This window comes from Pinus tabuliformis, chromosome 5_2 (genome assembly GCF_031772625.1).
Source record: "Pinus tabuliformis cultivar Carrire ecotype Pingquan chromosome 5_2, CPIR1, whole genome shotgun sequence".
Taxonomy (NCBI): Eukaryota; Viridiplantae; Streptophyta; class Pinopsida; order Pinales; family Pinaceae; genus Pinus; species Pinus tabuliformis.
Genome location: NC_142306.1, coordinates 382,472,376 through 382,496,392, shown reverse-complemented (window position 1 = coordinate 382,496,392; position 24,017 = coordinate 382,472,376). Strand labels below are relative to the sequence as shown.

At 37.5% G+C, this 24,017-nt stretch overlaps 2 pseudogenes; one reads left to right on the top strand and one right to left on the bottom strand.

Annotated features, from left to right (window-relative positions):
- Positions 1-8,658: 8,658 nt before the first annotated feature.
- Positions 8,659-10,334, bottom strand: LOC149159059 (uncharacterized; annotated as a pseudogene).
- An 11,069-nt stretch (positions 10,335-21,403) lies between these two features.
- On the top strand, positions 21,404-22,878 carry LOC149159058 (BTB/POZ and MATH domain-containing protein 4 pseudogene; annotated as a pseudogene).
- The last annotated feature ends 1,139 nt before the right edge of the window (positions 22,879-24,017 follow it).

Genomic DNA, 24,017 nt, shown 5'->3' with positions numbered 1-24,017 from the left:
AGCTCTAAGCGGACCTCCTCCTTATACTTCGGATTGAGACACTAAGGTATTTTCTTAACCGGCTTCACGTTGAGTTTCAACATAATATTCATAACGCCCAAGTCTCCTATTATCCGTAAACTTGGTATGGAACAAATCTTCGTATTCAAGGAGCAATTCAGCGACCTTATCCATCATCGCATCATCCTAGTAATCTCCAATTTGTTGAAATTTGGGTTCTGCATCCGTACCAATATTTACCTGTTTCGTTTTCAGTGGCACAGTTATATTAGGATTCTCAACCTATGGTCCTTCAACCTCACGGTGACCTTTTGTTTCAGGGATGTTAATCTTTCACGGATCCTCATCTTCTTCTTCAGCGGTCACATTATAGCATTCCAGCACGTGACTCATCTGAGTAGTCCAGGCAAGTTGAATCAAGTCCAAAGGATCCTGTGGTATCCTGAAGATCGTTGCTTTCACTTCTTGTAGCGCTTCGTCAATACAGTCAAACCTATCCTCAACGCTGAATGTCATTATGAATCCTTCGTGCAGAATATCCCATTCACTTGTAACATGACGAAGCTCTGTTTCCAAGTACTAGTTCATTAGGATGACATCCAGGGTGTGACAGAATAAGTGCACCCATTCAGGTTGGGGCTTCGCTCCATAAGCCTTGGCCCATTTGGCTAAGTTCACACACAGATCATCCTTCCCATCATATTTTTCTATCATTAGTACCTTCAGCTTCCCAAAGCGTGTTCTCATCATCCTTCTACATTCATGCCAATCATCAAACCTACCCTTGTGCATACCCCACCACCTTGCAGGTGTAGTGCATCGTGCCTAGTCCAAAGCCTGGAAGCGCTGCTTCTCTAGTTCCTCTTGCTTGAATGCATCCAAAAATATGTATACATCACTCAGGCCATCATAAGTGGGCATATTTCTTACCTCTGGCGACACATAGTGTGGTTACTTCATGTAACCGATTTTGCCAGCGTTCTAATTCTTCATCAGAGTCTGAGGGGTAGGAACTCTTGCGATCACATGTAATTCGTCAATCCACTACTGGATTCACCCAATCTTGGTCTCATGTTGTTATCTTATATATGCAGTCCAAATCATCGTCACTCTCATAAGTGTGGACTGGTTCAATATAGCACGATCCTTCACCATGATCTAGGGGTACTATTACGTGGAGCGATTTCTTCTCAAATATAATTTTTTGCTTCTTTAGGTTGATTACCTCGTTCATATCAGTAGCACAATCAATGCTAAGGACCGTAGGGTAGTGGTTGTTGTCATCTATAATTTCTATTACTTCAAATTCATCCAACGCACTTGCGCCTTCAATATCTACAGTAATCCTTTGTAACCACCCCATGGGGATGATCTTCTACTGATTTTCCATCCTTAACTGAATTGGAGACCACTGCAGTGCAGGTCTTCCCATCTGTTCCCAAGTCTGCTATGGTAGGACATTCGCGTATGACCTTAGATCCAAAATAACCTCATCCATTTCGTATTCTGCTATTTGCGTAGTCAGCCACATCTCTCGTCTTTTCCTTGTTTTATTCTTACCAATCTTTCACAACACGCGCAATTCACCCAGAGTTTTTCCGGCGCATCTATTTATAAGCTCCTGTAATCCCTTCACGGCCTTGATATTATGCAGGTCCATCTCCTAATCAGGCTTATCCTTGCTCCCTGAGGTGGATGCCTCTGCAAAGATCTTCTTTCCTTCCATGAACGTTTCCTGTGCGCGCTCCAAATCAAATTTAGCCTCCTTCGTTGGAGTTTTGTGAACCTAGGAACTGTCTTCGGGTCGTTTCCCCTTATCATCTCCTGTTTCAACTCCACTTTGGAACATTATATTTACATTTAGATACTCTTCGCGAGGCTCAGACCTCATCTTCTATAGGTTTTGAGTCAGCTGAGGTGGCAGTGCCCCTTTGTTACGTATGCTCATTATCAGCATAGGATAGTCCTCTGTCTCATGATCAAACAAAGTGAAATATTTTCATGAAGGACACATTGGATTAGTGCAAATGTGGGCTTAGTGTCATTGTCCTCCGCAATTGTAGGAGATTAGCTGTCCCTGACCTCTGCTAGGTCCTCCTACACCTCGGCCTTGTCCGCACCCCTGAAAGCCTATTTGTGCCATCCCCATGCTTTGGTCAGGGGGCCGCGTCTATGCCTGAACCCTACGGGCGGGTTTTCTATCAATCATCAATTCATAAGTTCTACAGTTTCGCTCATCATGCCCTACCAACCTACAGAAGTTGCAGAACAGTTTTTGTGGTGTTTTTACAAACTTCTGCAGCAAACAATAGTTATTTGTTGTATTTTTTTCTACTACCTAACATATAGCGCACCACAACGCAGGCCCCGCGCTTGGTCCTACTTGAGCTTTCAGCCTCAAATGAATCGGTCCCCCTCTTGCAATATATTTCACAAAGACAGGGCAATGATCTTTGTCATGCCCCTAACCCTTGCATTTTAGACACCATACCTCTTCGCGCACCTCCAGCCGAACTGTCATGCCCTGCTTTAAGCTCTACATTTCAATGAAAAGATTTTGCAACTGCGCATGGATCTGTTGAACCCCTAGATTTAGATCTTGCATCAGTGTTTCACGCAATCTCATTGCAATCTCCAAGGCCTCTACCAAAGTCATGATCTTTTGTTGTCACAATTCAACCCTTAGGTGTGGGAGGAGAAAAGCCACGAACCATTCGCATTGTTGTCAATCTGTTAAATTCATATTAGGTTCACGGATTTTATACGTCAATCTCTTATCTAATTCCCAAGGTGTCTTGCTTGGTTTCATTGCAATTTCCTTGAACCCCGCAATTGACTGCGCCTGAGATTTAGGCCTACTGAATTCTTTATTCAGTGCGGTCTAGATGTCCACCACTCCAATGTTTGGGTTATCACTAGAGTATCTGATGTACCAGTTTAGCGTGTGATCCTGAAAAGCACTAACCAGTGTTGCCTTCTTCATGTGATCATCTGTAACACCCTGAGCTTCCCACACAACTTTCACAACAAACCAAACCTAGTCCAGGTCCTCATTTCCCAACACTTTGAACAAAGGCATCTTCACTGAATTCGCCATGCTGAACTGCGGTGGAGGCGGTGATGGTATGGGTGAAGTCAAAAGGTGATGGTGGTGAAGTTGTAGGTGGTGTGGGTGGAGGTGGCAGTCGTGGGAATCCTTGTCTTATTAACTGAATAGCACCTCGTAGAGAAGCCTGCTCTACTCCCTCTTCATCACCCAATGGAGGTGAAATCAATGGACTATATTCAGGACCCATTCTTCCTTTGTTCCTGTAAGTCTTTACGCTTCGTGTAGCTCTAAACATCAAGGTAAATGCATAACCCATTTTTCACACAATAACATCTTAATCCAGGTGTTCAGAGACTTTAAGTACTTACCTCGTGGACCTTTGAAAAAGTGTCCCTCCACCTCACTGTAGCTGACTGAGGTATTAACTATGAATTTAGTCACAAATCCTCCTATGATGTGATCGAGCCAACGATCGACAGCGCGGGTGATCTTATCCTCAGGGGCTTTCAAGCTCTGTACTAACTTCAACATCCAGAAAATAGGACCGTCAAGTCTCCACCTTCCTTGGCTATCTGTTAGCTTCGCAATCCACTTGTATAGCTCAACTAGAAAGGAATAGAAAGGATTTCATAGATCTCTATATATAGGTACCTTTCCAGCAACTTTTCCTTTGTCAGTTTTGGACTTCTATTCTCGTGCGCCACAAATTCGTGGATCTTCCAATCTAACCAGTCTCTGATATTTTTCTCAGTCGGATTCTAGTGATATGACATAAGACATCTCTTATGCAGATTTCAGGTCCTGACAATGAAACCATTTGTTGGATGTGTGGGGCCTGACCCAGGTTCAGCATTAGTTAGCCAAACAAATCCCTACACTACTGACCCTTTCAGCATCAGCCTGTGGAACATGGACCAAACTCTCACCCGAAGCAGTATGGGGGGGGGGTCATGGAACCAATTTTCCACGCCCCGAGATGGTTGTGATGTCGGTTTATTCCTTTTGTCCTTGATTTTGCACAGGTGGTTAAGTTATGGGGCTATATCTATCTATCCCTGGATTTCACCTTTCAGTACCTCTACGAAGGGGTACGATTGACTTTCATGCAGCCCTAACCTGCGGTTAAGGTACTTTCATGCTGCTAGGGCAGTGTATCTTACTTATCTTATTAAAAAATCACAGTTAGTGCTGCATAAATAGATATCCTCACTTGTGTTCAATTAAACAACATAATTACATACGTTCACGCATCACATAAGCATTATAAATGAAATTCATACAAAATATGACAGGATGCATTAATAGGAAGCAAAGACAAAGAATTTGTAGAATGCTTCTCTTTATCACTATCTTTAGATGATTACAAATTGTATCTGCCCTACTCAAACAACTGTAGGGGTCCACGCACTCAGCTACGGACTTCTACCCTAGGCCTCTGGGCACTCAGCTGCAGAGCCTCTACCTATGCTAAGACCCAAAACTTAGACTTCTCTCCTTATCGCTCAAGACTATTACTCCAACTTATGACTTCTAACTACCTAGAGCTTACTTACTTAGCTCTTTTTATAAAATCCCATGGTCAGGGAACCATGGATAGATCTTTACAGCTGACTTTGGTTTACAAAATAAGGGTGGATAATTGTTTACGACTCATCACACATTCATGCTTTGTGACCACAAAATGTGGAGGCTTTAAACTTTATTACAAAATTTGATCCAAAACATGGGCTTTGAGCCCCAAAACTGTCCTTGGGGGATCCTGTTCCCAACATCTAACAAGGCCGATTTACAAGTTAATAATATCCATGCTAAAGAGGGGGTAACTATCCATGGTTAAAAATATTTTCATATTGTTATAAAAAATTTTGATTGTGAAATAAGGTATGATTTTTGGTTATAAAATATCGATAACTCTTGGTATTTTCTCATGGCATTGTAACGAAGCCTATTCACAAGTTCATAATATAAATGGAAAAGTGGGGGTGAATATCCATGGTTAAGAATCTTGTCATATTGTTATATGATATTTTGATTGTGAAATCAGTTATGTTTTCTAAGAAAGTGGTATCGATAAGCCATGGTATTTTCCCATGGTATTCTAACAAAGCCTATTTACAAGTTAATAATATCCATGGTAAAGTGGGGGTGAATATCCATGATTGAGAATCTCATCATATTGTAAGAAAATATTTTGATTGTGAAACAAGTTAGATTTTTTGGGTATGTGGTATTGATAAGCCATTTTACTGGCCCAAAGTATTATAAAAAATCCCATTTACAAGTTAATAATCTCTATAGTAATGTGGGGGTGAATATCCATGGTTAAGATTCTTTCCATACTATTATAAACTAGCAATTGCACCAAATGTTGCAAAGGAACATCGCAAAGAAATATCATATGGAGAAAGAGCATATATGAAGAGAGATGTGTTATGTTATAATGTCAGTTAGAGAAATAACATGGTGTTAAAAGTAAAGTGAACTCCCCTTTCGTTATCCTATTGATTTGCATTGAAATATGAAAATTGAGGGAATTCTTATCAGTTTGAGCATTGTACTTGCATGTTTAGTTTTGTTTTATTCCCTTTGTCTAGAAAACATTAATCTTTTTAAAAATTATGAGCATTTAGAATATTAATTATGGAAGCAAGAAGGGGTTGCAAATCACATAATACAAAATTTTATGCACATATTTCCCACTAAAATATTGGAAAATGACTTTGAACGGGAAAAGCTCAAGGCCCAAACACAACCCCCTGCTTATACTCAACCATTATCCATTTGAGCTATCTATTTTTCTAATTTTTTACTCTAATATAAAGATATTTCTATAAAATTCTCAGTGATAATTATAATATAATCTCAAATAAATTTTCTTTCCTGAATCATCTTTCATGTCAGTTGTTTGTATCACTATGCCCAAGTCTGTTTTTTTTAAGGTCCTTTCTCTTGAAAGACTGGTGTGATGGTTGTAATGTTTTTTTGTCATTTTCTATTGTAATAGAGTCCATGGAAACAATATCAACCACAATTATTTTGTGTGAGCTTCAATTCCTCCCTAGTTAATTCTACAACAACTATACCTATGTTTATTTCAATTGCTTAATACCATTCCTCACTTTAGAAAATTGAATCTTCCTAGTTTATATCTTCCTCAAATGATGTGAATTATCCTATCTGATTAAATTCTACAACAACTATATCTATGTTTATTTCAATTCCTTAATACCATTCCTCACTCTTGAAAATTGAATCTTTCTGGTTTATATCTTCCTCAAATGATGCGAATTAGCATATATGATTAAATTCTACAACAACTATATCTATGTTTATTTCAATTTCTTAATACCATTCCTCACTTTTGAAAACTAAATCTTTCTGGTTTATATCTTCCTCAAATGATGTGAATTAGCATATTTGATTATCTCTTGCATATCAAATAAGAAGATCTATGTAGGTCTTTTACATCCATCTTGATTTAAATTTCTTTTTGTCTCCAATTGTCACATGATAACAAACTCTTTTTGTTAATTTGTATGCTTTTTGGAAAGTTTTCTAATTTTTTTGGCATACAGCTCCATGTTTCATGTTATGATGCTCACATAATATATATATATATATATATATATATATATATATATATATATATATATATATATATATATATATATTACAGACACACAAGGCTTTTGGTTTCCATGCACCAAGGATATTTGCTTCCATCCATTGTCAAAATGATGACACTGTATAGTTGATTTTTTATTTCAAGTGCTCAGAGATAGTTTTTGCATCTTCTCAACCACTTCCATGCATTGTCCACATTTATTTTCACAAGGGGCCATGGTCTTCCTTTCTTATGTTTCTAACCTTCAAGAAAACCTTATAAACCAACTTTATGCTTTCTACTACCGTTTGCAGAAATTGCTAATAGACATTGTCTTGACTTTTTGAGTTTGAGTCCTTGTGCACTTGCAATTATCATCACATTGTTTTGGAAAAACCTTTTTGATTCAAAGTTATATTCCTTTACCGTAGTAGCTTTTTCTATAAGATGAAACATTTCCTCTGAAACATGTATTCTCTTATTGACATAGTTATGCATCCTCTGTCTCCCAAATACTCATTGCTTTAGTCCTATCTTAGTTTTGGAAGCATCCTCAACAATTTCATGATTTTTGTTTTCATGTTTTACTACCTCCCTATAACTATATACTCTCCTTGACCTATTTGTACTTACACCATTTGAAGATATGTTTCTTATACCCCATGCCCGAGTTTTCTACAGAGGAGGAAATTAAGAAACACCCACAAAACAATTTTCTTGACTTGTTACTCCCTCCACTTTATCATCATGATTTCCACCTTGAATATTTTGTTGTTACTTCAATGCCAAACTTGCTATCAAAAGAGAATAATAATTATGACCTGTAGGGGAGATATAATGAACATCATGACACACGCTACGAGATTTGAACTCAAATATCCATTCTACTATAAGGAGATGCATTTTGCTTTTATGTAAGTTTGTTTCCTTACAGTATTGTCCAAATTAAGATTATATTTAAGGGTTTTGCAATTAAAATATTCAACATCAAAGGTTTCTCCTTTTATAGGAGACTCTCGTGATTCAGATGATATGCACCCTAACTTGTTTAGTTGTACAAGCTTTCCATGAATGCCTAAATAAAATTACATGTCACTAGATATTCCTTTCCTCATTGAAGAGGTCATTGCATCATCTAATCTAGTGCCTAGATCCTTTAATAATAACCCATAAAATTCACAATATTCTTGGTCTTTCTAGTATTTCTCCTTGGTTGGAGACATGGGACAAAATTTTCTCAATACAATCTACTTCATTGGCTAGAACAAGGGGTACCTGTGCTTGTTCTTTTTATGGCTCTTTGAATTCTATATTTTTTTCTATGTTACCTGGGGTTCAATACCATCATCATCGTCTAGAATATGACTATCCCAAAGTGGCCATAAATTTCCTTTATTATAAGGATATTTTATTCTAAATCCACCTGCAAGATAGGAAACAAGACCTACACTAAACTTTACAATAGACTTTAGATGTCTACAAAGAAATTCCCTCCACTAAACTATATAATAGACTTCATATGTCCACAAAGAAATTCCCAAGGGAAACCCAGCCACCAAGGGTTTTAGGTCAATCAATTTCTCTCAATATTTCCAAGCACTATTAAATTTCTGCAAAACGTAGAAGCTTCAGAAGGTGGTTGAAAAATAATCCCAACTATTTCATTAAATGAATTTGATCGTCATTTCTATAGTAGAAAATAAAACCCATAGAAGATGTTGGAAATAGTTCCATCTATCTCATTAACTGAATTTTATCATGTCATTTATGGAGTACAAAAATAATCCAGCACTGAATGAACACTAAAGTAATTAATTTTTTACTAGCTTACTATTTTTCATATCTACAAGAAATTAGTAACAAAGAATCAACATTAGTAAATTAAAAATGTTGAAAATTTTATTTGGTATGGTCATTAAATGAAAAATTAAATGTTCAAAAAGCTTTTGTATTGGAAGCAATCAACATGCAAGCCAAACAGCTATATATTAAATAATTTATTAAGCTACCATAAGGTGACAACCATTGGTGTATAAGGTTTCAAAGGACTACCATATTGACTAGCCAAAACAAAGTCACATATCTTCAATTCACCACAATTGATTACAAGAATCTTTGAATTCTTCAAGTCCCTAGAAAAGATAAACAAAGTAGATAGTTGCATTCAACATTGATTTCCATAAAAAATCTATATAAGTCTCCTTGTATTTTATCTTCGATAAATAGACGAAGAAGGAACATAAAAAATATATGAAGTGCACAAATGGCATGGATAAAACGCTCCTTATATGTTATCTTCGATAAATAGATGAGGAAAACATCGAATAAAATATATCAACGGGACACATGGCATGCAGAATACGCATCATTTAAAAAAAATAGAGAATGTAAGGGAAAACATAGGGAACTTGTACCTATATCGAACCCAATTATAATGAAGGTGTTTAACACCCTCAAAGAGTTGCAACATCAAACATTTAACTTCGCTCTAGCTGAAAGGCTTTTTCATGGTTTCCATCAGTCCTCTTAGATCATGCTCCATGTATTCCATCACCATAAAAATGTTGTCCAAGTTGCTTCCTTCCACTACTTCCTTTACATCAACAACCGATGAGTGACGGAATGATAGAAATACATTTATCTCCTTTAGAGAAGTCATCGGAAATCCATCTCTCTCTTTTTTGATTTTTACCTTTTTCAGAGTGACTATCTCCCTAGTTTTCTTATTATTAGATCTATAGGCAACTCCATATTTTCCTTCATCTATCGTGGTAAGCCTCTCAAATTGATCAACAATTCTACAACCTTGTATCATATCAATCATTCGTTGTGCGAGTGGAATCCCAACTTGAATTGAGGACTTGGGCTCATCGTGAGACTCTGATTTAGGTGGTTGTCCAATACTATCATCTTCACTATTATTTCCATCATCTAGTTCCATAAGCTCTCATTGATTCAATTCCAAGTCATATTGTTCATCTTTTGTTACATCATCTTTCCCCGAGACACCACCAATACCTTAACCTGCATCATCCTTGAAATTTTTTTATTTTCCTCTTGCATCCTTTGATTTCTCTCCCATGTATTCTCTTGGTTCAGAGAAATACTCTCACCACTTCCATGATTAATATTGTTGCACTCTGAATAGTACCTCCCCTACTCACTGTCCATGTTGGTTGAATATCTCTTCCATTTCTTTGTGCCCTCATTCTTAGACCTTGCATCTCTAGGATAGTTATATTCATCTACCCAACGAGAAGCTGAAATGTAGCAAGGTTATAAAGGATCTTCCTCATCTTCAAGCTTCAAAATTTTAGGCAGATGTCCATGTTCACTCCCATTCTTTGATGACGTAGATTAAAGTTCTTTCGTTGGAAAAATATCCTCTTCTTTGTCATTGCTTCCATTGCCTTCAGAGTGAGGAGTTGGGAGTTCGGGCAAGAGTGGAGAAATAGAATCCTCACACCCTTTATGTGTGAAGAAAGGGGTAGGTCCTTTTGATCTAGACCTATGTGAGTTCCTGCCTCTAGAGTCGCTTAAAGAAATCTTGTTAAAGACAATGGATTTTCCATGCACCAAGGAGTTTGGTTTCCATTCATTGTCAACATGATCACATTGTGTTGTTGATTTTTCTTTTCTAGGGCTCTTAGACAGTTTGTGGATCTTATTCACCACTTCCATGAACTTTCAACATTTATTTTCATAAGGGGTCATGGTATTTCTTTCTTACGTTTCTAACCTTCAAGAAAATCTTACAAAACAACTTTATGCTTTCTACTACTAATTGCAGAAACTGTTGATAGACACCACCTTGAATTTTTTAGTTTACGTCTTTGTGTGATTAGACCTCTCATAATATTTTTAAGGAAAACACTCTCTGATTAAAAGGTATATTCCTTTACCAGAGTAGATTTTTTTGTAAGGGGAAACATTTGCTCTGAAATATGTCTCCTCTTATTGACACATTTATGCATCTTCTATCTCCTAAATACCTTTTTCTTTAGTCTTGTGTCAGTTTTGAAAGCATCCTCAACAATTTCATTATTTTCGTTTTCATGTTTTACTACTCCCTTGGAACTATAGACTCTCCTTGACCTCTTTGGACATACAAAATTTGAAGACATGTTTCTTACAACCCATGCTCGAGCTTTCTACAAAGGAGGAAATGAAGAAACACCCCCAAAAGAATTTTCTTAACTTGTTATCCCCTCCACATTGTCATCATGATTTCCATCTATTACTCCCTGAATTTTTTTTTTTTGCTTCGATGCCAAACATTCTTGTAAAGGAGAATAATAATTTTGACTTGTAGGGGAGATATAATGAACATCATGATATCCCCTGTGAGATTTGAACTCAAATATCCATCCTATAGTAAGGAGATGCATTTTCACTCTTATGCAAGGTTGTTTCTTTAGAGTCTTGTCCAAATTAAGATTACAGTTAAGGGTTTCTTGAGAAAAATATTCAACATCAAAGGTTTCTGCTTTTGTAGAAGACTCCTTGATTCATCTTATATGCACCCTAACATGTGCACCTGTACATGTTTTCGATGAATTCCTAAATAAAGTGACATGTTGCTAGATATTCCTTTCCTCATTAAAGATGTCATTGTATCCTCCAATCCACTACTATATCATACAATAATACCCCATCAAATTCATAATCTTCTTGGTCTTCCCAGTCCGCCTCCTTGGTTGGAGACTCAGACATAATTTTCTCAATACAATCTACTTCATTGGCTAGAACAAGGGGTACCTGTTCTTGCTCTTTTTCTGGCTCTTTGAATGCCATTTTTTTTGTGTTAACAGGGTTCAATATCATCATCACCATCATCTATAATATGGCTATCCCAAAGTGGCCATAAATTCCCTTTCTTATAAGGAGATTTTCTTCTAAATCGACCAGCAAGATAGGAAAAAATACCTCCACTAAACTTTGCAATAAACTTCAGATGTCTACAAAGAACATCCCTTCACTAAACTATGCAATAGAATTAAGATGTCTACAAAGAAATTCCCAAAGTAAACCCAGCCACAAAGGCTTTTATGTCAATCAATTTCTCTCAATATTTCCAACCATTATTGAATTTTTGCAAAACCTAGAAGCTTTGGAAGGTGGCTAAATGTTGGGTTGTGTTATATTATTTCCACGTAGTTAATAGGGGGTTTGAAGGGCACCCGTAACCCCACTTTATGGGGTCCGGGGCAGCGCCCCAGAAAATTTTGGTTTTGGACCATATGTTAGGTTGGGCGGACCCACCTATGGTTTTGTGTATGATTTTCGCACATGTTTTTTGGACGCGATGGTTTTCGGTCCATGGTATTGGATGCGATGGATTTTGGTCCATGGTATTGGATGCTTCGGCATGTATAAATATGTATTGTAACATTGAAAGGATAATAATGAAAAATCAAGCTGGTAGTCCCGGTTTTGGGATGCAGGGAAAAATCTCTGTGCATATGTGTTTTATGGGTTATGCTCTCGCATTTTTTATTTTCTTTGTTTAAGAATTCGTATGCAGGTAATTTCTGTACAGGGTTAAAACCTACATTTGGTATCAGAGCTGTATTGGCTTCAAGGGGACGCCTTTGTTGCTGAGGGGTTTCGCTCGGGCCTATGGTAGACCCTGTTCAGTGGGAGATCTGCGAGATCGATTCTGGTGGTGAAAGAAGATGGCGAGCAGTGGAAAGATAGAGATTGAGAAGTTCAATGGTCAGAATTTTGAGTTGTGGAAACTCAATATGGAGGATCTGTTGGTGGATAAAGATCAGTGGATCGCGGTAGATCCGGGTACTAAACCATAAGGAGTGACCGATGGAGAATGGAAGAAGTTGGATCGGAAGGAAAAGAGCACAATACGATTGTGTGTCTTGGATTCAGTATTGCTGAATGTATCAGGGGAAGCTACGGCAAAGGCTTTGTGGGTCAAGTTAGGGACTTTGTACCAATCTAAGTCTCTGGTGAATAAACTGTTCCTACAGAAAAAGATGTATAACTTGAGGATGAAAGATGGAGACTCGGTGACAAAGCATCTGAATGCGTTTAATACTATGGTAAGTCAGTTATTATCTGTTGATATTAAAATTTCAGATGAAGATAAGTGCATCAGTCTGTTGTGTTCTCTACCAGATTCGTGGGATAGTCTGGTTATTGCAATAGGTAGCAATGCAACTGCTTTGCAGTTTGATGAAATAGTCTCAACCTTGCTGACAGAGGAGATAAGACGAAAAAATATGGACAACCAGAATGGTGATGCCTTGTCTATACGAGGACGCTCCCAGAACAGAAACAAAAATAAATCATCGAGTGGGAGATCTAAATCCCCAGGAAAACCTACAAAGGTGGTGTGCTGGAAATGCGGAAAGGAACGACACTTCAGAAGGGATTGTAAATCTAAAGCTCCTGATAAAGGAAAGGGATCTGATGATGCTCCTTCTACAGAGGCGAAAGCCACCTCAGATGAAGGTGGGGATGTGTACCTGGCTTCTTCAAGTACACATGTAGATCATGAGGCATGGTTGATTGACTCAGGTGCATCCTTTCAATTCACTCCCCATAGAGAGTGGTTCTGCGAGTATGAGAAATACAATGGTGGTGATGTCTTCTTAGGAGATGATAGGAAGGCTAGAATCATTGGTCGGGGAAAAGTAAAGTTGAAGTTGCAAGGTGGAAGGGTTAGAACACTTCCGGGTGTTCTACATATTCCTGCATTGGCCAGAAATCTGATTTCTGTAAGCAAGTTGGATGATGCAGGTGTAAAGACGGTGTTCGAGAAAGATACCTGCAAGATGGTTCGAGGAGCACTGATATTAATGCGGGGAGTTCGGATTGGAACTCTGTATAAGCTGCAAGGTAGCACTGTTGTTGATGGGTGCAATAGTTCTATGGTTCCTGAAATTGGAGTAGAGAATCTAGTGGTCTTTGGAGAGAAGACCATGTTGTGGCATCAAAGGCTTGGAAATATTGGAGAGAAGGGCCTTCGAATACTTCATTGTAAAGGTATGGTAGAAGGTATGAACAATAGCTCTCTGGATTTTGATTTCTGTGAAAATTGTGTATATGGGAAGCAGAATCGGGTGAGTTTCCCCTCTGGTGGTAAGAGGACGAAACAGATATTAGAGCTTGTGCATAGTGATGTGCTTGGTCCTGTGAAGGTTCCATCACTGGGTAAGTCTGTGTACTATGTATCATTTATAAATGACTTCTCAAGGAATACATGGATATATTTCCTTAAGAAGAAATCTAAAGTCTTTGACAGGTTTAAAGAATTTAAGGCTCTGGTGGAAAATCAGACAGAGAAGAAGATAAAGGTGTTGAGGACAGATAATGGTGGAGAATTTTGCAGCAAGGAATTTGAAGAATTCTGTAAGAAGTGTGGTATAGAACGGCAGAAGACTACTCCATATACACCTCAACAAAATGGAGTCGCAGAAAGAATGAACAAGACATTGATGGAAAGGGCAAGAAGCATGCTCAGTGGTGCCGGGTTAGGATAGGAATTCTGGGTAGAGGCGGTGGATACTGCATGTTACCTGGTCAAATAGATCACCTTCATCAATGTTGGAAGATAAGACTCCACAAGAAGTATGGACTGGTAAGAAACCCTCTCTTTCACATCTAAGGGTATTTGGATGTGATGCATATGTACATGTTCCAAAGGAGAAACGAACCAAGTTGGATAGTAAATCTGAAAAGTGCATCTTTATTGGGTATAAGGATGGTTTAAAGGGTTATAAGCTTTGGAACCTAGTCACACGGAAGGTTGTGTACAGCCGAGATGTGTTGTTCAGAGAGGTAAAAGATGTTATTCAACATGAAGTCCAATCAAAGGAACCTGAGAAGATAGAGTTTGAGCCAAAGGAGGAAGAATCAGACTCCGCAGCTGAGGAGGAATCAGAAGATGAAGAGCCACAAACTGCAGCTGTGAGAAGATCAGTTCGAGAAAGAAGGCAGCCAGAAAGGTATAGTCCATCTGCTTTCAGTTCAAATTTTGATTTGTCTATTACTGATAATGATCCCAGAATTGTGAAGGAAGCAGTGGATTTAGAGGATGGCAAACTTTGGAAAGAGGCCATGGTCGATGAAATGACATCTTTGCACAAAAATGAGGCTTGGGATCTGGTGGAGTTGCCGGCTGGAAGGAAACCCATTGGCAGCAAAAGGGTGTTCAAGAAGAAGACAAATGCAGAAGGAAAGGTGGAGAAATACAAAGCTCGGTTGGTAGCAAAAGGTTATTCCCAGGTGTCGGGAATTGATTTTGGTGATATTTTTTCTCCTGTTGCCAAGGTAACTTCTATTCGATTACTTTTATCTGTTGTTGTTGCTTTTGATTTTGAGGTAGAACAGATGGATGTGAAGACAGTGTTTCTTCACAAGGATTTGGAAGAGGAAATCCACATGAAGCAACCTAAAGGCTTTGCGGTGAAGGGTAAGAAAGAACTGGTATGCAAGTTAAAGAAGTCTCTGTATGGGTTAAAACAGTCACCAAGGATGTGGTATCAGAAATTTGATACATTTATACGGGGACTTGGTTTCACTAGAAGCAAAGCAGATCATTGTGTGTATTTTAAATTAATTGGTGACCATATTATTTATCTGGTATTGTATGTGGATGATATGTTGCTGGTTGGAAATGAAAAAGAAATTATCCAGGATTTGAAGACCCAATTGTCCTCCAAATTCGACATGAAAGATCTTGGTGCTGCAAACTATATTTTGGGCATGGAAATTAAAAGAGACCAGTCAAAGAGGAAGCTCTCGTTAAACCAGAGGAAGTATGTCGAGACAATACTCCAGAGGTTTAATATGCAGGATAGTAAACCGGTGAAGGTTCCTATTCCTGTAGGTGTGAGGTTATCTGCTAAACAGTGTCCGAAGACACAAGAAGAGGAAGAGGAAGAGGACATGTCCCATGTTCCATATGCAAGTGCAGTAGGTAGCCTGATGTATGCAATGGTCTGTACTAGACCAGACATTGCACATGCAGTGGGAGTATTGAGCAGGTTTATGTCAAAACCTGGGAAGGAGCACTGGACAGCAGTGAAGCGGGTTTTCAGGTATTTGCGTGGCACTAGTGATTATGGTTTGTGCTACCAAGGAAGACCAGGATTGGACAAAGTGTTGGATATTCATGGCTTTATTGATGCAGATTGGGCTGGAGATCTGGATCAGAGAAGATCTACAAGTGGGTATGTGTTTAACCTATTTGGAGGTGTAGTCAGTTGGATGAGTAAGAAACAATCTGTAGTGGCACTATCAACTACAGAGGCAGAATACATGGCAACCACTCATGCAAGCAAGGAAGCAGTTTGGTTGCAGAGATTGTGTTCAAGTATGGGGTTAGTACAGAGAGCTATAAGAATAGACTGTGACAGCCAAAGTGTAATTTTCTTGGCAAAGAACCCTGCTTATCATTCAAAGACAAAGCACATTGATGTTCGGTATCACTTTGTGAGGGATATGATAGAAGATAGAAAGGTGTTGCTGGTAAAGGTGGACACTTTGAAGAATACTGCAGATGCATTGACAAAATCTATGAGCTCTGAGAAGTTCTCTTGGTGTAGAGAAGCAATGGGAATCTCAGGGCTGCAAAATTGACTAAGCTCTCCTGTGGCCCCCTGTGGAAAGAAAACAACAAGTGGGAGATTGTTGGGTTGTGCTATATTCTTTCCACGTAGTTAATAGGGGGTTTGAAGGGCACCCGTAACCCCACTTTATGGGGTCCGGGGCAGCGCCCCGGAAAATTTTGGTTTTGGACCATATGTTAGGTTGGGCGGACCCACCTATGGTTTTTTGTATTGTTTTCACACATGTTTTTTGGACGCGATGGTTTTCGGTCCATGGTATTGGACGCGATGGATTTCGGTCCATGGTATTGGATGCTTCATCATGTATAAATATGTATTGTAACATTGAAAGGATAATAATGAAAAATCAAGCTGGTAGTCCCGGTTTTGGGATCCAGGGAAAAATCTCTGTGCATATGTGTTTTATGGGTTATTCTCTCGCATTGTTTATTTTCTTTGTTTAAGAATTCGTATGCAGGTAATTTCTGTACAGGGTTAAAACCTACACTAAAACATAATCCCAACTATTTCATTAAACGAATTTGATCATCATTTCTGGAGTAGAAAAGAAAACCCATATAAGATGTTGGAAATAATTCCATCTATTTCATTGAATGAGTTTGATTGCTTCATTTCTGGAGTACAAAAAGAATCTGGATAAGGAGCATCATCAGATCCCTTTCCTTTCTCAACAGATTTAGATTTATAGTCCCTTTTGAAGTGCCCTTTCTTTCTGCATTTCCAACACCACTTTATATGTTTTCCTGGATATATAGATGTTCCTCTAGATTTAGATCTCCCACTCGAGGACTTATTTTTGTTTCTAGTATGGCACCATCCTCGTATAGACAAGGCATCACCATTTTGGCCTTCCAAATTTTCCCATCTCATCTACTCTGACAGTAAGGATGAGACTATTTCACCAAACTGCAAGGAAATTGCATTGCTACCTATTGCAACAACCAGACTATCCCACGAATTTGGTAGAGAACACAACAAATCGATGCACTTATCTTCATCTAAATTTTTACTATCAACAAATAATAACTAGATTACCATAGTATTAAATAAGTTCAGATGCTCTGCCACTAAGTCTCAATCTTTCATCCTCAAGTCATAGAGCTTTTTCCATAGGAACAATTTATTACTCAGAGACATAGATTGGTACAATGTCCGTAAATTATCCCACAAAGCCTTCACCAAAGCTTCCCCTCATACATTCAGCAATACTGATCTAGGATGCACAATCATATTTTTCTCTTTGCCTTCCTATCCAACTTTGCCCAATCTTCAGCTAACATTTTGGTTGGTTTAGTACATAGATCTATTGTGATCCACTAATCTTTATCCACCAATAGATCCTCCATCTTGATTTTCCACAAATCAAAACTTTGACCATTAATTTTGTCGATCTTTATCTTTCCACTGCTCTTCATCTTCTTTCACCACAAGAATCGATCCCGCAGATCTCCCACTACAATATGGTCTACCATAGGCCCGAGCAAAAAAAACCCACAATAGCAAGGGCATCCCCTTGAATCCAAAACAAATCACATATGAAATGTAGGGTTTAACGTCGTACATAAATTACCTGCATACAAATTATAAAAAAAAGGAAAGTAAACAATGGCAAAAGCATAAAATAGGTATACACAGAGATTTTCCCCTAGATCCCAAAACCGGGACTACCAGAGTGATCTTAATTATGTTCCTTTCAATGTTACAATACATATATATACATGTTAAAGCATCTGTAAACCCTAATCCATTAACCATGTATTAGAACATAACCATAGTTCCCTTGACTGAATCTACAAAATACCATGGATAGAAAACCAACATACCCAAAACCATGTGTGAAATCCATGCAAAAAAACATAGATAGGTCGACCCACCTAATATAGTGTCTAAAAAAAAATTCCCATCGCGCTGCCCATGACCGCATGCAAGGGGGCTACCGCCCCATGACATCGGGGAGAAACTACCCGTGCTGTGACCCCCTGGCAGCACCCGTGGCAACGTGCAACATATGAAGAGGGCTACCCCCCCCCCCCACCCCATGCGTGGGGTAGTCATGGAAAGAATATAGCATAACCCAACAGAGACACCACGGTCCACCAACCAATACTTTGACCTCCATCATCCTCATAAATTTTTGATTTTCCTCATGCATCCTCTAATCTATCTCCCATGTATTCTCCTAGTTCAGGAGAAAGACTCTAACCATTGCCATTCTTAATGTTGCTACAAACTAAAGCGTACCTCCCCTCCTCATTGTCCATGCTGGCTCAACGTCTCTTCGATTTCTTTGTGCCCTCATTCTCAGACCTTGTTTCTCTAGGAGAGTTATATTCATCTACCCAATGAGAATCTAAAATGTAGTGAGGTTCTAAAGGCTCTTCCTCATCTTCAAGATTTGAACTATCAAGAAGCTGTCTAGGTCCCCTCTCATCCTATGAAGACGTAGATTTAATTTCTTACATTGGAAAAATATCCTCTTCATTGGCATCACTTCCATTACCTCTAGAGTGATTAGCTCAGAGTTCAACCAAGAATGGAGAAACATAACATTCACATCCTTGATGTGTAAAGGAAGGGGTTGGTCCTTTTGATCCAGACTCGTGTGATTTTGTTCCTATAGATTCTCTTGGAGAAATCTGGTTAGAGACACTAGATTTTCCATGCACCAAGGATTTTGTTTCCATCTGTTGTCAAGATGATGACATTATGCAATTGATTTTTTATTTATGGGGCTCTAAGATAGCTTGTGCATCTTATCAGCCACTTCCATGCATTGTCAACATTTCTTTTCATAATGGAGCATTGTCTCCCTTTCTTATGTTTCTAATTACGTTCAAGAAAATCTTATAAACCAACTTTATGCTTTCCACTACCAATTTTAAAAATTGCTAATAAACCTTGCCTTGACTTTTTGAGTTTCGGTCCTTGTACACTTTCACTTCTCATGATATTTTTTTTGGAAAAATATCTCTGATTCAAAGGTATATTCCTTTATCCTAGTGTATTTTTTTGTAAGAGGAAACATTTCCTCTGAAACACATATCCTATTATTGACACAGTTATGCATCCGTTGTCCCCTAAATACTCGTTTCTTTAGTCCCGTGTTAGTTTTGAAAGCATTGTCAACAATTTCATTATTGTTGTTTTCATGTTTTACTGCTTCCCTAGAACTATAGACTCCCCTTGACTTCTTTGGACATACAAAATCTGAAGACATGTTTCTTAGAGCCCATACCCAAGTTTTCCGCAGAGGAGGAAATCAAGAAACACCATCAAAATAATTTTATTGAATTGTTATCCCCTACACGTTATCATCATGATTTCCATAAGTTACTCCCCGAATACTTTTTTTTCTGCTTCCATGCCAAACATGCTCGCAAAAGAGAATAATAATTCTGACTTGTAGGGAAGATATAACGAACAACATGGCACCCCCTACGAGATTTGAACTCAAATCTCCATCATACAGTGAGGAGATGAAATTTTTATTTTATGAAAGGTTGTTCATTTACAGCCTTATCCAAATTAAGATTATAATTAAGGGTTTCTCGAGGAAAATATTCAACATCAAAGGTTTCACATTTTGCATGACACTCCAATGATTCATTTGATATGCACCCTAACCTATTTAGTTCTACAGGTTTTCCATGAATGCCTAAATAAAGTGACATGTCACTAGATATTTCCTTCCTCATTGAAGAGGTCATTGCATCCTCCAATCCACTTGCTAGATCCTTCAATAATACCCCATCAAATTAACAATCTTCTTGGTCTTTTGAGTCTGCCTCCTTGGTTGGAGACTAGGACATAATTTTCTCAATACAATCTTCTTCATTGGCTAGAATAAGGGGTACCTGTGCTTGTTCTTTTTCTGGCTCTTTGAGTGTAATTATTATCTTTTTCTTTGTGTTAACTAGGGTTGAATATCATCATCATCATCTAGAATATGACTATCCTGAGGTTTCCATAAATTTCCTTTCTTATAAGGAGCTTTTCTTCTAAATCCACCAGCAAGATAGGAAAAAATACCTCCACTAAACTCTGCAATAGACTTGAGACATCTAAAAATAACTTCCATCCACTGAACTATGCAATTATTTTTATTATTACCAGCCTATATCCATCTTAACCTAGGATCCATCAGGTGTCGAGAGGGATCAAATATCTCGAGGTGAAAACATTTTTTTTATTGTAAAACTTGAGGAAAGGTTTTCAACTCGAGAAATTTGATCCCTTTCGGCACTTGATAGATCCGAGTTTAAGATGGATTTAGGAGAGTTATATAATACTATATAATATCTATATTTGTATATGTGCGTCTCTTTCTTATTGCCTCTCTCTAGCTCACCCCCAAAACATACACACACTCTCTCTTTGTATCTATATATCTCCCTCTCCCTTTCTCTCTCTCCCCGAATTTCTCCCTGTTTGTCTTTCTTCTTCCCTCCCCCTCTCTCCCCTTCAGCCTCCATCTCTCTCTCATTCACTCTCTTGATTCCTCTCTCTCTTCCTTTCTTTGTCTCCCTTTGTCTCCCCCTTCCCTCTATCTATCCCCCATCACTCGCTTTATCTCTTCCCTCCAAGTTTGTCACTTTCTCCCTCTCTCTCCTCTCTCTCCCCTCCATCTTTGTGTCTCCCTCCCTCTCTCTCTTCCCATTCTCCCCCTATTTCTTAAATTTGTTCCATTGTATTTTGTTTATACCTCAATTGGTTGTAAAATATTAAACTTATATATTGGATTAATACTTTTATATATAAATTTCACATCCTTATATATAAAAGTATTCACATTTTATTTTATTAAAAAGTTGACTTAATTTATATGATAATAGTCTTAGTAGTCATGACTATAGAGAGTCTAGATATATGTCAAAAGTAATTAGAACCTTTTTTATTTTAGATTCAATTAAAAAAATGTCATAAAATTAAATTAAAACAAACTATTTTATAGAATATTCTAATTGGGAAATAAGTTATGATTTTTGGGTATAAGGTATTGATAAGCCATGGTATTGGCGTTATAACAAAGCATATTTACAAGTTCATAATATAAATGACAAAGTGGGGCATATCCATGGTTAAGAATCATGTCATATTGTTATATGATATTTTGATTGTGAAATAAGTTATGTTTTTTTGTGAATGTGTTATTGATAAGTCATGGTGTTTGCCCATGGTACTGTAAAAAAATCTATTTACAAGTTAATAATATCCATGGTAATGTGGGGGTGAATATCCATGATTGAGAATCTTGTCATATTGTTATTAAATACTTTGATTGTGAAATAAGTTATATTTTTTGGGTATGTGGTATTGATAAGTCATGGTATCGGCCCATGGAATTGTAACAAATCCCATTTACAAGTTAAGGTGAATATCCATGGTTAACATTCTTATCATACTCTTATAAAATATAAAATATTTTTATTGTGAAATAAGTTATGGTTTTTGAGAATCTGGTATTGATAAGCGATGATATTACCCCATGGTATTGTAACAAATATTATTCACAAGTTAATAACATAATCAAAATATTCAAAATTGAATTTTTTTATTTTTATTACCTTAACATTTTATTATTTTTTTTAATGTCTCCACATTTAAAATTGTTTATATATATATATATATATATATATATATATATATATAAAATTCAATTTTATAACAATATCACAACATTTAAAATTGTTTATATATATATATATATATATATATATAATTTTCAAGGAAGCAGGCGGGAATACAAACGGTTCATCGAACGGGCTGCACTTGAAACATCCAATTACCTCAAGGATGATTGCTTGAAATTATATTGTACAGTAGGTGTTGTGGTCTCTGGCAACGAATACGCTGGGTTGCACTCCATAGCTGTTCCCGATTCAGAGTTAGGTTTAAATTTTGGTGCACTTTTAGAAAATCAGGAAGCCTCAGATGTAACTTTTGATGTGGCTGCGGAGAAATTTCGTGCTCATAAACTTGTTTTAGCTGCACGATCCCCAGTATTCACAGCAATTTTTTTTGCTTCTTCAGAGCAGAATAATGAAGTTCTTATTACAGAGATGGAGCCTAGAGTGTTCAAGGCTATGCTGCATTATATTTATACAGAAACCCTTCTTGATGAAGAGCCATCCCCAGCCGATTCATCTTCTTCAACAACTGAGATATTGACAGAGCGCTTGTTTGCCGTAGCAGATGCGTACGGTTTGCGGCGATTGAGGCTACTTTGTGAATCAAAATTATGCAGAAGCATATCTGTAAAGACAGTTGCCTCCACTCTTGCTCTGGCTGAGAGTTGCCATGCTACTGGCTTGAAAGCTGCATGTCTCAAATTTGCGACACAAAATCTTCCAGAGGTTATGCGTTCAAAGGGTTTTGAGTGTTTGCAACAGAAATACCCTTTACTTCTGTCAGAACTTCTAAAGGCAGTTGTTGGCTTTGAGGATGATTGCAGCAGCAGAGAAAATCGCAGGAGTGTCTGCGATCAACCTTCCGATGCGACTGATATTAATGGCTGGGATCAACCTTCCGATGGTACCGATATTAATGGCAGGAGACTAAGACCAAGAAATAGCATTCACAGTTTGGACTTGTCTGTGGATTGTCAAACTGAAAGTAACGACACTGTTGAACATTAACTGAGGCCGACTATCACTGTTTGTGTGTGTCTCTGGATTCTGAGAAGGGCATTGGCTAGAAAGTTGAACTTCAGTCTAGAGGATTTATGATGTCCATTTTTAAGATAGATTTTTTGGGGATTGCCTTGGTCCTCGACCAGGCTTCCCCGTGCTTCTTTATTTACAATGGTTGGTGGAAGTGTGATTTGATATTCATCTTATCTCTCATTATTTTGACAATTTTAAAATTGGATAATAATAATTATTTTTTGGAGAGTGCCTTGATCCTTTACACCAAACGTCTTGTGCTCTTTTATTAAGAATAGTTGGTGGAACTATGATTTGGTGCCCATATTCTTTGTCAAGATGGCTCTGGCTACTAGGAATCTGTTAGTGCTTTATGCTTGTCAAGATAAACTCTTGACTTAGTTTTTCTCACCCTTGGTATTTTTTGAGATAAATGCTATGTATTTACGCTTACAGTTGGAATTTGCTAATGGTAAACCATAAAAGAAATATCTATTATGTAATACAATTTTTTATTAATGCAATGCTTTGGTAGCTTAAAAAAAAAATAATAATTAAATCGATCAAAATTTATCTTAACTCCACAACAATCATGGATGTTGATGTTCTTAGCGATATCTTGGATGAGTATAGTGGAATGACTGAATACTTGATTTTTTTTAGTTAGTAAAACCTAAATGAGATAAATCACCTTATCCCATAAAGTGTAGTGAATTCCCTATGGCTTAATATAGTGCAACATTAGATATGTTGTATCAAATATCAAATTTTGTAAATGTTATCCATCTCCAACAATATAATTAAAAATATTATTTTGAAAAAGATGGAAAACATATGAAGCATTGTACCTTAAAAGCTATCATATATTCAAAATATGTATTCTAGTTAAAACATCCATTTGTTTCCTACAAAACAAAAGAAAACTATCTTAGTTGTTGGGAAAAGAAAATATTTTATGTACGAGAAACTTAATATGAAAACATGTCAATACTTTTATCATATCTAGTACCTGTTTAACGGGAAGTATAACTTTATTCATGCTTGCTAGTTATAATGGTTTTTTCTCTAGCATAGAGTAGTGAATAATGGTTTTTTCTCTAGCATAGAGTAGTTTCACTACGTAAATATTTAAT